Consider the following 13,921-nt stretch of genomic DNA (forward strand, 5'->3'; position numbering starts at 1 on the left):
GAACCCATCAATTGGCCCGCCAGATCTCCAATGGATATTACGGAAGACTGGATTCGGAGAAGTGATTTTCTTTTGTTAGTTGCTTTACGTCGCACCAACACAGAGAGGTCTTATGGCGACAATCGGACAAGAAAGGCCTAGGAATGGTAAGAAAGTGGTCGTGGCCTTAATTAAGGTTCAACCCCCGCAATGCCTGGTGTGAACTTGGGAAACAACGGAAAACCATCTTCAGGGCTGCTGACATTGGGGTTCGAAGCCCCAATCTCCCGGATGCGAGCTCACAGCTGTGCGCTCCTAACCGCATGGCCAACTCGCCGGGTACGGAGAAGTGAAGTCTGCAGAATAGTCCAGGGAGGTCACTTGAACAATTGCTACGTGTTTCACATTGGTATGTCAGATGTTACACCATTTCTGCAGCGTATTGTGTTGGGAGTTCAGTTCTCAATCGATGTAGTATTTTGAGTCTCGATAGTTCGATATTCTCATAAATCCGAGCAGAAAAATTGAAGTACCGGTAACAAAAATTATAAATCTAGAGTTTCAGTTCGCGATTGCCTTGTACGTGGCGCAAGCTGAACACAACACACTGAAGACGTGCATGTTAAAACGCTAGATATTGACCTTGAATACAGCATGGCAGTTCTTCATTCTACACTGTACTGGTATGGGTACATTGCGTGTGTGTGTCTGTTGATGTGCATGTTTGATGTTTATACACAAAACCTGTTTGTCACACTTTGTGCTCTAGTGCTAACCACAATACGAAGATACACCTGACTCATCGCAAAGAGACCTGGTTCCGGTCTTACACATACTATCCTGTAGTAAACTACTGCGAGCGATGTAGGCACGGGTGAAGTACATTTCATCTTGTTTCCTCCTACACCACGCATATTTTACTATTTTCTTCCCTGCCTTTCAGCTCCTAATGACTTGTTAATAATAATACCGGTAATGTTATTTGCTTTACGTCCCACTAACTACTCTTACTGTTTCTGGAGGCGCTGAGGTGCTGTAATTTAGTCCCGCAGGAGTTCTTTTTACGCGCCAGTAAATCTACCGACACGAGGCTGACTTATTTGAGCATCTTCGAATACCATCGGACTGAGCCAAGATCGAGCCTGCCAAGTTGGGGTCAGAAGGCCAGCGCCTCAACCGTCTGAGCCACCCTGCCCGGCAGCAAAACATATTATTATTATTATTATTATTATTATTATTATTATTATTATTATTATTATTATTATTATTATTATTATTATTATTATTATTAATATTATTACCGGGCGAGTTGGCCGTGCGGTTAGAGACGCATGGCTGAGAGCTTGCATCCCGGAGATAATGGGTTCGAATCCCACTGTCGGCAGCCCTGAAGATGGTTATCCGTGGTTTCCCATTTTCACACCAGGCAAATGCTAGGGCTGTACCTTAATTAAGGCCACGGCCGCCTCCTTTCAACTCCTAGGCCTTTGCTATCCCATCGTCCTATAAGACCTATCTGTATCGGTGCGTCGCACCGACACAGATAGGTTTTATGGCGACAGATATAACTAAGGACTAGGATCGGGAAGGAAGCAACCGTGGTCTTAATTAAGGTACAGCCCTAGCATTTGCCTGGTGTGAACATGAAAAACCACGGAAAATCATCTTTAAAGCTGCCGACAGAGGGATTCGAAGCCAGTACATCCCGAATATTGGATACTGTTCGAAATTTAGCGACTGCTACTATCAAGCTCGGTGATGATATAAGAGTGGATTTCTGCAGCTGGTTAATTGATCAAGCACTCAATCCAGAATTTCTGTCAAATGTATTAGTGACACATGAGGCAATTTTTATAGAAGGAGTGTTTAATATTTAGTATACCAAGGCAACCTCTAGCACCGGCTCTCAATTAATATCTGGATGGATGCAGTGGGAAGTCTGTCTCTTTGACCAATCGTCTTTTTATTAGCGTTATTTTGCTTTACGTCCCACATACTATCTATACCGTTTTCTGAGACGCTGAGGTGACGAAATTTCATATCGCAGGAGTTCATTTACGTGCCAGTATTTCTACGACACGAGACTGACGTATGTGTGCCCCATCAAATATCATCAGACTGAGCCAAGATTGAACCTGCCAAGTTGGAGGTCGGAAGATAAGGACCTCAACGGTCTCAGACACTCAGACCGGTACCAATCACATTACTTGCATAAATTTGATCGGTGTAGCTTTCCTTATGGTGACGATGGGACGGGAAAGGGTTAGTATCGGAAAGGAAGCGATCGTGGCATTCATGACGTTACAGCCCCAGCATTTGCCTGGTGTGAACATGGAAAACCACGGTAAACCACCTTTAGGGCTGCCGACAGAGGGGTTGGAACAAACTATATCCCACTCATGAGCTGTGGAATAACCCATTCAATAGGACAAGGCTGTTTCCAGCACCGGTTCTAATTAATATCAGGATGGGTGTAGTTGGAGGTCGGTTACATCTTTTTATTAATGTTATCTTGCTCCTGTACAGTAGATACAGTACGTTACTGGAGCTTTCAGAGGACGTGTTGCTTCGACTACGCCGAACCACGTGGATTTTACACGATGGTGCAGACATTTCCTCAACGGTAGACAGGACGATGTGGAACTATCAATTGGCCAGCCCTCATTCCAGTGGATTGTTATGCCTGGGGGGACATGAGAAACAAAGTATACCGAACTGAGGTAACCACTTCGGATGACCTCCGTGAACGTATGTTTAAGCACCAGAGGATATTCTGAACCACAGTGGTGTCTTGGCTCGAATGACAAGTTGCATTACGTCGCACTGACACAGATAGGTATTATAGCGATGACGGGGCAGGTAAGGGTTAGGAGTGGGAAGGAAGCAACCATGGCCTTAATTAAGGTACAGCCCCAGCATTTGCCTCGTGTGAAAATGGGAAACCACGGAAAACCATCTTCAGGGCTACCGACAGTGGGGTACGAACCCACTATCTCCCGAATACTGGATAGTGGTAGCACTTAAGTGACTGCAGTTATCGAGCTCGGTGTACCAGTAAATATACCGACACGAGGCTGACGTATTTGAGCACCTTCAAATACCACTGCACGGGGCCAGGTTCGAACATGCGAAGTTGGAGTCAAAAGGCTGGCACCTCAACCGTTTTAGCCACTCAACCAGGCAGGAAGCACGAAATGTAGGTACGTTTAATTTACTTAGTTGTATAATATGTCCATTTTTCGTTTGAAACAAAACGTTCGATGTGCTTCGATAATTCAATTCTGATTCTACTCATATGGATATCCTATGCCATGCACTTGTTCGTTGGCGCAAGGAACTGTCTTCCTTCTTCTACCTTTACGCAATGCACAACGGGGATCGTACCGCATTTCACGTCCCGGCGTGCGTATCCCAACCAATAATTATATCACACGCTCGTACAGGTCGCGCACCGATACAGGTTTTCAGGTCATTTCCATACTCACTAGACCACAGGGCTGACGACCACAGATATCCCTATCCCCTAAAGGACGTAACAGCAAATGAACCAGTATTAACGCTGAGAATTCAATACATCTCCAGGGTCCGAAACCGATAACTAGTGTTGTCTGAAACCCCTGAGACGAAAACTAAATACTAACAACAACAAACCAGTCTGGCGGTAATGTAACGTAACATGTTGTAGACTGGTAGTCTTCAGCTGTTACCGTAGGTCAGTTGCTCGTAAACATAAAACCAGTTTGGCAAGTATATTACGTAACATGTCGTGGCATTGAATAGGGAGCGCTCAGCTGTCACAGTAGTAGATTTGCTCTTAAACATAAACAGAACAGAAACCAGTTTGGCAGGGATGGCGCGTGACTTCCCTGTTATCAAAGGAAAGCTATTCATTCTCAAGAACAGGGCATACTACCTATTCTAAAAACTTCGTACCCCTTTGCTCTCGAAAATAACTTCCGAGGATTACTAAAAGTTTGATGTATAGTGGTTCGTCACATCGTTCTCTATTGCTACAATAAATATCTGCACGTATACACCTAACACCTGTATATATACAGGGTGTTAGGTGTATACGTGCAGATATTAAGCTAGTCGGCTAAGAAAAATACATCTCATAATATATGCTATGTACTTTTTACCTTGTCCTATTAGTTTGCCCATAACTGAGCCAAATATTTCAGGACCTAATGTGTTTTGAACGGCCGTAGCAGGATACGCCGGTGATGTCATTCTGTCCACGCGTAGCGGAAGTACAGTAGCCGAGTATAGAGCTTGTTGAACCTGTTTCTTATCGCAGGCCAACACATGTTGTTGTGCACTTCCCCTGAAGGCTTGGCAAGTAGAAGAGGATGACTCACGTGCCAGGTCACTTGCTGTACTCGAAAACCGGTGTAGGGTACTCTGTGTGAAAAGTACACAGAATCCTTACAGTGACGTCGAAGATCCGTACAAGCACACGCGTGCGAATCAAGTGTTGTGTATTTGTGTGCGATTTTTTAACGTCAATGGCATTACTCAGTGATCCAAGCTGACAAAATGAAAGGAAATGGTTAATAAGTAAATGAAATATGGGCGCAACATTTCTGTGCTGTTATTGCGACAGTCTACGATGAATTTCTGACAATAGACAATGCGGGTTGTCGATGCTTATTCATAAACTTTTTAGGTCATTGAAAGGACGGTGGACACTGAAAGAAAAGGCTATAAGTATTCAGTGAAATTGTTATTAATGAGACAAATTTCAAAAACCGTACTTGCATCCATCGTGAACATTGCTCGAAGGAAAAAGACCTACTGTGGAATTGCCGCCGGGCATTTCTAATAGAAGGCTTATTCTTCTTTTTCCTAATCTGTTTACCCTCCAGGGTTGGTTTTTCATGGGACTCAGCAAGGGATCCCACCTCTACCGCCTCAAGGGTAGTGTCCTGGAGCGTGAGACATTGGATCGGGGATACAACTGGGGAGAATGACCAGTACCTCACCCAGGCGGCCTCACCTGCTATGCTGAACAGGGGCCTTGCGGGGGTATGGGAAGATTGGAAAGGATAGACAAGGAAGAGGGAAGGAAGCGGCCGTGGCCTTAAGTTAGGTACCATCCCGGCATTTGCCTGGAGAAGGGGGCAACTACGGGAAACAACTTTCAGGATGGCTGAGGTGGGAATCGGACCACCTCTACTCATTTCACCTCCCGAGGCTAAGTGGACCCCGTTCCAGCCCTCGTACCACTTTTCAAATTTCTTGTCAGAGCTGGAAATCGAACCCGAGCTTCGGGGGTGGCAGCTAATCACACTAACCACTGCACCACAGAGGCGGACGGAAGGCTTATTACTGAACAGCAAGTACCGATAGGTAAAATGATGACTGTAATGGACCCGTTTGATTAGAACTTCCGTAAAAATAATATTACTACTACTACTACTACTACTACTACTACTACTACTACTACTACTAATAATAATATCTTTACGTTCCACTAACTAATTTTCACGGTTTTCGGAGACGCTAAAATGCCAGAATTTTTTTATCGCAGTATCTTTTAATGCAAATAAATCTACAGACACGAGACTGACGTATTTGAGCACCTTCAAATACCACCGGAATGAGCCAAGACCAAGCCTCCCAAGTTGGGTTCAGAAGGCCAGCACTTTACGCAGTGCTGCACCAATCATCTTGCCGGGCTGAGTGGCTCAGACGGTTGAGGCACTGGCCTTCTGAGTCCAGACTTGAGAAGGTGCTCAAATACGTCAGCCGTGTGTCAGTAGATTTACTGGTACGTGAAGAACTCCTATGGTACTAAATTCCTGCAAATCCGCGTCTCCGAAAACCGTGAAAAGTAGTTAGTGGGACGTAAAGCCAATGGCATTATTATCATCATCTTACCTGCACAGTTCATAGGGGTATCTTACCTGGAGTTCCTCATAGGTACGTTATTAGAGCTTTCAGAGGACGCTCCGTTTCGACTACGCCGAAACATGTGGTTTTTACACGATGGTCCACCACCTGATATAAGCCGCTTACTGCGTGATCATTTGGATCAGTCCTTTGGTCTTTGGCGAATAGTACTACATGGACCCATCAAATGGCCCGCCAGATCTCCAATGGATATTACGGAAGACTGGATTCGGAGAAGTGATTTTCTTTTGTTAGTTGCTTTACGTCCCACCAACACAGAGAGGTCTTATGGCGACAATCGGACAAGAAAGGCCTAGGAATGGTAAGAAAGTGGTCGTGGCCTTAATGAAGGTTCAACCCCCGCAATGCCTGGTGTGAACTTGGGAAACCACGGAAAACCATCTTCACGGCTGCCGACATTGGGGTTCGAAGCCCCAATCTCCCGGATGCGAGCTCACAGCTGTGCGCTCCTAACCGCATGGCCAACTCGCCGGGTACGGAGAAGTGAAGCCTGCAGAGTAGTCCAGGGAGGTCACTTGAACAATTGCTACGTGTTTCACATTGGTATGTCAGATGATACACCATTTCTGCAGCGTATTGAGTTGGGAATTCAGTTCTCAATCGATGTAGTCTTTTGAGTCTCGATAGTTCGATATTCTCATAAATCCGAGCAGAAAAATTGAAGTACCGGTAACAAAAATTATAAATCTAGAGTGTCAGTTCGCGATTGCCTTGTACGTGGCGCAAGCTGAACACAACACACGGAAGACTTGCTTGTTAAAACGCTAGATATTGACCTTGAACACAGCATGGCAGTTCTTCATTCTACACTGTACTGGTTTGGGTACATTGCGTGTGTGTGTCTGTTGCTGTGCATGTTTGATGTTTATACACAAAACCTGTTTGTCACACTTTGTCCTCTAGTGCTAACCACAAAACGAAGATACACCTGACTCATCGCAAAGAGACCTGGTTCTTGTCTTACGCATACTATCCTGTAGTAAACTACTGCGAGCGATGTAGGCACGGGTGAAGTACATTTCATTTTGTTTCCTCGTACACCACGCATATTTTACTATTTTCTTCCCTGCCTTTCAGCTCCTAATGACCTGATAATAATAATACCGGTAATGTTATTTGCTTTACGTCCCACTAACTACTCTTACTGTTTCTGGAGGCGCTGAGGTGCTGTAATTTAGAATCGCAGGAGTTCTTTTTACGCGCCAGTAAATCTACCGACATGAGGCTGACTTATTTGAGCATCTTCGAATACCATCGGACTGAGCCAAGATCGAGCCTGCCAAGTTGGGGTCAGAAGGCCAGCGCCTCAACCGTCTGAGCCACTCTGCCCGGCAGCAAAAAATATTATTATTATTATTATTATTATTATTATTATTATTATTATTATTATTATTATTATTATTACCGTGCGAGTTGGCCGTGCGGTTAGAGAAGCATGGCTGAGAGCTTGCATCCCGGAGACGATGGGTTCGAATCCCACTGTCGGCAGCCCAGAAGATGGTTTTCCGTGGTTTTTCATGTTCACACCAGGCAAATGCTAGGGCTGTACCTTAATTAAGGCCACGGCCGCCTCCTTCCAACTCCTAGGCCTTTGCTATCCCATCGTCCTATAAGACCTATCTGTATCGGTGCGTCGCACCGACACAGATAGGTTTTATGGCGACAGATATAACTAAGGACTAGGATCGGGAAGGAAGCAACCGTGGTCTTAATTAAGGTACAGCCCAGCATTTGCTTGGTGTGAACATGAAAAACCACGGAAAATCATCTTTAAAGCTGCCGACAGAGGGATTCGAAGCCAGTACATCCCGAATATTGGATACTGTTCGAACTTTAGCGACTGCTACTATCAAGCTCGGTGATGATTTAAGATTGGATTTCTGCCGCTGGTTAATTGATCAAGCACTCAATCCAGAATTTCTGTCAAGTGTATTAGTGACACATGAGGCAATTTTTATAGAAGGAGTGTTTAATATTTAGTATACCAAGGCAACCTCTAGCACCGGCTCTCAATTAATATCTGGATGGATGCAGTGGGAAGTTTGTCTCTTTGACCAATCGTCTTTTTATTAGCGTTATTTTGCTTTACGTCCCACATACTATTTATACCGTTTTCTGAGACGCTGAGGTGACGAAATTTCATATCGCAGGAGTTCATTTACGTGCCAGTATTTCTACGACACGAGACTGACGTATGTGTGCCCCATCAAATATCATCAGACTGAGCCAAGATTGAACCTGCCAAGTTGGAGGTCGGAAGATAAGGACCTCAACGGTCTCAGACACTCAGACCGGTACTAATCACCTTACTTGCATAAATTTGATCGGTGTAGCTTTCCTTATGGTGACGATGGGACGGGAAAGGAAGTGATCGTGGCATTCATGACGTTACAGCCCCAGCATTTGCCTGGTGTGAACATGGAAAACCACGGTAAACCACCTTTAGGGCTGCCGACAGAGGGGTTGGAACCCACTATATTCCACTCATGAGCTGTGGAATATCCCCATTCAATAGGACAAGGCAGTTTCCAGCACCGGTTCTAATTAATATCAGGATGGGTGTAGTTGGAGGTCGGTTACATCTTTTTATTAATGTTATCTTGCTCCTGTACAGTAGATACAGTACGTTACTGGAGCTTTCAGAGGACGTGTCGCTTCGACTGCGCCGAACCACGTGGATTTTACACGATGGTGCAGACATTTCCTCAACGGTAGACAGGACGATGTGGAACTATCAATTGGCCAGCCCTTATTCCAGTGGATTGTTATACCTGGGGGGACATGAGAAACAAAGTATACCGAACTGAGGTAACCACTTCGGATGACCTCCGTGAACGTATGTTTAAGCACCAGAGGATATTCTGAACCACAGTGGTGTCTTGGCTCGAATGACAAGTTGCTTTACGTCGCACCGACACAGATAGGTATTATAGCGATGACGGGGCAGGTAAGGGTTAGGGGTGGGAAGGAAGCAACCATAGCCTTAATTAAGGTACAGCCCCAGCATTTGCCTCGTGTGAAAATGGGAAACCACGGAAAACTATCTTCAGGGCTACCGACAGTGGGGTACGAACCCACTATCTCCCGAATACTGGATACTGGTAGCACTTAAGCGACTGCAGCTATCGAGCTCGGTGTACCAGTAAATATACCGACACGAGGCTGACGTATTTGAGCACCTTCAAATACCACTGCACGGGGCCAGGTTCGAACATGCGAAGTTGGAGTCAAAAGGCTGGCACCTCAACCGTTTTAGCCACTCAACCAGGCAGGAAGCACGAAATGTAGGTACGTTTAATTTACTTAGTTGTATAATATGTCCATTTTTCGTTTGAAACAAAACGTTCGATGTGCTTCGATAATTCAATTCTGATTCTACTCATATGGATATCCTATGCCATGCATTTGTTCGTTGGCGCAAGGAACTGTCTTCCTTCTTCTACCTTTACGCAATGCACAACGGGGATCGTACCGCATTTCACGTCCCGGCGTGCGTATCCCAACCAATAATTATATCACACGCTCGTACAGGTCGCGCACCGACACAGGTTTTCAGGTCATTTCCATACTCACTAGATCACAGGGCTGACGACCACAGATATCCCTATCCCCTAAAGGACGTAACAGCAAATGAACCAGTATTAACGCTGAGAATTCAATACATCTCCAGGGTCCGAAACCGATAATTAGTGTTGTCTGAAACCCCTAAGACGAAAACTAAATACTAACAACAACAAACCAGTCTGGCGATAATGTAACGTAACATGTTGTAGACTGGTAGCCTTCAGCTGTTACCGTAGGTCAGTTGCTCGTAAACATAAAACCAGTTTGGCAAGTATATTACGTAACATCTCGTGGCATTGAATAGGGAGCGCTCAGCTGTCACAGCTCTTAAACATAAACAGAACAGAAACCAGTTTGGCAGGGATGGCGCGTGACTTGCCTGTTATCAAAGGAAAGCTATTCATTCACAAGAACAAGGCATACTACCTATTCTAAAAACATCGTACCCCTTTGCTCTCGAAAATAACTTCCGAGGATTACTAAAAGTTTGATATATAGTGGTTCGTCACATCGTTCTCTATTGCTACAATAAATATCTGCACGTATACACCTAACAACCTGTATATATATTTATATATATATATTAACAGCTGACAAATCCAAACCAGATTCGTAGCATAAATCCTACATAAATCAGTTAAGTGTCAACACTGGGCACTAACATTATATATCGGACATCCGAACAAATAAATCTAAAGTAAATAAAAAGAAGAAATAGAAAAAAACGAAAGTTCATTGAACTTGAACACGCGCGGCTAAACAGTAATGATCAATCGCCACGTGGTCACGTGGTTGACTTTCTTGACAGGGTTCGTTCTGTCTCATACCAAACAGTTCGTCAGTTGACCACACGATGCTGAGAAAATCCCATTCCAGCTCTCAGTCCAAAAATAAAATTCTTGGAGGAGCCGAAAATCGAACGCAAGGCCATTATGCCATACATTCTAAACCCCTGAGAGTATAATCCGCACGCAGGGTAATCATCTTCAGCGTTAGGACTCGAACCACAAACCACCGAGCGTTACAGCTCCCATCTTGGTGTGTGAAGCCCCGTGATACGAAGGCAAGTGGTAGATGCGTGTTGAAATAACAACAAGTGATTACGTTCAAACAGACAGCAGTGTATTGCTTTACTCAGCAACTTGGGTGTTGTCGATGTGCTCACTCGCTCGTGGGGCGGGATAAAGAAATGCTGAGCTGTTATTTTTCTACTGACACTCACTTTAAATGACTTTCTTATATCGCGATATTCGTAGACTCAAATAAAATGAGTGTTAGAAAATGTGCAAACGAAGAATGTGTATTAAAACTTTTTTGGATGGCAGAAAAGTTACAGAACTACTGTCTGGTAGAATTAGACGTAGCAAGACGTAGGGAGTGAATATCAATAAGTTCAAAAAACAGCACGCTGCAAAACGTACATATGGAAGACATGATTTTCATGAAAAAATCGTCAGTTTTGTGGTAAGTTTTAGTGTTTATCTTTGTAATGGTAGTCTTTAGATTCTTAGCTGTTTCAGAACAAACATTTCTAAGCATTCAAGGTGTTAATATCTCGAACTGTTTTGGACGTGAAAAGTCATTAAAAATAATATGTTTTTGTTACTTCTTTGAATAGAATACCTATGGTTTCTTGAATCCGAATATATATATAATTTTTGCAAAAAAAATATTTTAACAGGTTATTTAAACATGGCGACACCAGTGGCCCACCTCAGCTGTCAGCTAACATTAGGCCCACATTTCTGAAAATGACAATTTATATTTTAGGTACACTTTTCTCAGAAACAGTAAGAGTTAGAGCAATCGAATTCAGTATAATTCTTAATTGCCTATAAGATACAAGAAAAATTAACGAAATATGGCTGTATACGCTATTTTCCCATACAAAATTAGTATAGCTCTAGCTCCAAATATCTGAGTAAAAATACTTTTTGAAAGCCCATTTTAATAGATTAACATACTTTTTTGAATACACTTGTAAGTTTTCATTGTGAGTACTAGTGTTATTTTGTTCAACGTTACGGACATAAAGGAAAATTGATGTAAAATGAGTTCAGATCTCTTCCTAAGGTTTAACTATAATGCCTAAAAGAGTAATAGACAAAGCAACTGTAATGATAATTTTTAAATGCATCTATAAAATCAATTTGGATTTTAAAAAAACCCGAATAATTTGACCTCATTTTTCAGACGATCAGGAACTTGAAGATGGGAGTATTCTATTCTACTAGTGTTGTTAATTAGCGCAAAAATTATTCCTGGAATAATAATAATAATAATAATAATAATGATAATAATAATAATAATAATAATAATAATAATAATAATAATAATAATAATAATAATAATAATAATAATAATAATAATAATGTGGTCTCAGCGACCGTGTGAAGGTATAGTTGGGGACAAAACATGATGACCTCGCCTCACACCACTATCCTCCAGCGGCAGCCCGGTGTCTGTTAGGGGCTAATAGGATTTACTACGTCTGCCGTAGTCAGAGTTGCCTGTCCGGCTCCATGGCTAAATGCTTAGCGTGCTGGCCTTTGGCCACAGGGGTCCCGGGTTCGATTCCCGGCAGGGTTGGGAATTTTAACCATAATTGGTTAATTTCGCTGGCACGGGGGCTGGGTGTAGGCCTATGTGTTGTCTTCATCATCATTTCATCCTCATCACGATGCGCAGGTCGCCTACGGGAGTCAAATCAAAAGACCTGCATCTGGCCAGCCGAACTTGTCCTCGGACACTCCCGGCACTAAAAGCCATACGCCATTTCAGAGTTGCCAAATCGTCTACCTCCTTAACACCAAACGAGCCAGAGCAGGAATAAAACCATTTTATGGAATCTATTTGTCATTTCGATGTAAACTGAATTATTATTATTATTATTATTATTATTATTATTATTATTATTATTATTATTATTATTATTATTATTATTATTATTATTATTATTATTATTATTATTATTATTATTATTATGGCTCGGGAATTTAGACATGAAAAAATAATATTAATATAGCATTATGGCGATCTAAAGTAGGTTATGAGGTAACGAAGAGAGACCCCTGAATACTAAAACGCAGACTTAAACGACTCATAAAACTGGACTAGTTCAGTGCTAGTCCACCGGGCTAGTAACCCTAAGTCGGGAGGTGCCGTGGGTTCAAATCCCAGCGGTTGTTCTTGAAATTATTTCTGTAGTTTTCCATTTCACGTAAATGCCTGAACATTATAAGGCTGAAATGGCCACAATAATAATAATAATAATAATAATAATAATAATAATAATAATAATAATAATAACATAATTTCCTGCTGTTGTTGCTATTATCATATAATTGTTAACAGAATTAATGTTCAAATTACCCAATTTTATCCCACCAATAGACTGCACAGTTTGTAATGTAAACCATTTTGAAAAGTGAAAATGATAATGTATTCAAACTGAATGAAGAGACAACTGCATTATTATGAACTATTCATAATTAGTATAATTATTGGCTCCTCCGTGGCCCAGACGGTAGCCTCTGACGGTTAAGGGAAATCAATACACTTTAAGGAGTGAACTCCCACTTTAGAGTGTTATGCAAACCACAAAATGTTTCAAATAGGTTGGATTATTGTTATTTATTTACTTTTATTTTCATAAGTATTTCTAAAATGGAAACATACATTTAATTTGACGTGTAGGTCCCCAGAAAAACGAATTATTATTATTATTATTATTATTATTATTATTATTATTATTATTATTATTATTAACAAATATATCGCAATTGGGAACAGGTGGCATTAGTGTGATAATAAAGTAACACTCAAAAAATACTCAAAAACTGTTCGACAAAGCAGGTCCCGAGTGAAATCGTCTATTTGATCAAATTTAAATTTCTGCTTCCGAACTTTCTTCTTAGTGGGGGTTACATAGATGTTGACATCACTGATTTTAACTATTTTTTCACCGTAGTAACACAGATTCCTGTCACTTCCGATACTAAATTATTGAAATTTCTACCAATTATAACACCGCCATTTCCTAAAACACCTCGTAAGAAATTTTTAATGTTCCTCACAAAATCACGATTTGTTTTCGTAATGTAACACCTCTGCCAATCACATTTTTGTCACTTTTAATTGGAGTTCTTGGTGAGGAAGGAGAAGAAGAAGAAGGTCCAGGCAGCTGATTTAATTCCGCTTCGTTACACTGTGATTTGTGATTTACCCATGGCCGGAAGAATACCGACATATTATTGCTCTTGCGCTAAACTGATAAGTTATAAATATTAAAAATATCTGTTATTTCATATCTTACTATTAGTAATGCTCACTAGGTCACTGCACTGCACTCGGCATGAATAAAGAGTCAAGACCGAAGAGAGTGATTTGGCAACCTCTCCATACCAAGCAAGGATCACATGGAGCTCATTAACTCAGCAGGGTGCAGGGTAGATTTACAGCTGGC

General features: G+C 42.1%; 1 protein-coding gene across 1 annotated transcript in view; it reads left to right on the top strand.

Moving 5' to 3' along the window:
• The first annotated feature begins 10,592 nt into the window (after window positions 1-10,592).
• LOC136865887 (low choriolytic enzyme) overlaps window positions 10,593-13,921 on the top strand; it is a 64,542-nt gene continuing 61,213 nt past the window's right edge. The window contains exon 1 of the mRNA XM_067142446.2: window positions 10,593-10,920. The gene's annotated coding sequence lies outside the window, so the exon portion shown is untranslated. The remainder of the gene's footprint in view (window positions 10,921-13,921) is intronic.

The sequence above is a fragment of the Anabrus simplex genome, chromosome 1 (assembly GCF_040414725.1).
Source record: "Anabrus simplex isolate iqAnaSimp1 chromosome 1, ASM4041472v1, whole genome shotgun sequence".
Taxonomy (NCBI): domain Eukaryota; kingdom Metazoa; phylum Arthropoda; class Insecta; order Orthoptera; family Tettigoniidae; genus Anabrus; species Anabrus simplex.